This window comes from Odontomachus brunneus, unplaced genomic scaffold, assembly GCF_010583005.1.
Source record: "Odontomachus brunneus isolate Ranch 3 - 2012 unplaced genomic scaffold, Obru_v1 Obru_scaffold_245, whole genome shotgun sequence".
Classification (NCBI taxonomy): Eukaryota; Metazoa; Arthropoda; class Insecta; order Hymenoptera; family Formicidae; genus Odontomachus; species Odontomachus brunneus.
This window is the reverse complement of record NW_022639695.1, coordinates 395,146-396,196: the sequence shown is the minus strand read 5'-3', so window position 1 is coordinate 396,196 and position 1,051 is coordinate 395,146.

The following is a 1,051-nucleotide window of genomic DNA, read 5'->3' as shown; positions in this document are numbered from 1 at the left end:
CGAGGAAGGGACCCGGCAGGGGTTTTAGGGGGTAGGCCCCCCCCCCCCGCCAATTAGATGCGCGGGGGGGAGAGTCCCACACTGCCTCCTGGGGGGTCGTCAACCCCTGGGGGGCGTGCGTAATGCATTTTCCCTGCCTTAACAAAAAAAAAGAAAAAAAAGCGATCGTGACACGCGAGGAGACAGTGGACGTGCTCGCTGGTGTCGCGAGTGTGAACGGGAGTGCGCGTATGCGCGGGGTGTGGGTGCGTGAGTAACTGCGTTGATGTGTAGTTGTCGAGATACTTTATTCCGCCGAACTTATGATTAAGTTACCTATACTTACAACTATCTTATGGCCCACGAGGGCCTACCCTATATTTACAACTAATTTATAACTAATTTATAACTACCTTATGACTAACGCGGACTTACACTTAATTTGTAACTGGCTTATAACTAACGCGGGTGTCTCACGGGTCTATTCTATCGCGTGTGGGTTACCCCCTTATTCTACTCCTAGCCGCGATGCGCGGAGCGCCTGTCGCCGATTACCCGGCGGCCGCGGGTCAGGCTCGTGTCGGCGGAGCGGTTGTACTTGGCGCGGTTGGCGGTTGTCTTGAGGTACAGGTGAGCAGGTGAGGAGGCATACGTGAGGGCCCAGCCACCGGGGAGCCCAGAGCTCTGGGCAGAGACGGTGAGCGCGCCACCTCTGTATCCCTTGGTCGCTGGGAACCTCTTTTCTCTTTGTACGGACCTTGAGGGCAGGTGAGCACGCCTTTCCTCGCGATCGGGTCTCCAATCGGCAAGGAGGTCAGGAGCGCTTGACCGAGGCGGTGAGCGCACCACCTCTGGTTCCCGTGCCTCTTGGGGAGCGGATGAGGCGGACGACCGTACTCGGGGAGGATGAGCGCACCTTCCCGTTGAGGCGGTTGTCAGGATGCTGGTGGTAGCCAGCGAGAAAGAGGCGAACGTACCAAGGCGAGTACGGACGCCGCGGGACGGCTCTCATATCGTTATCGCGCCTTGCTTATGTACCGGCCAGCTCGTAATTTCGGCACGTACGCCGTTT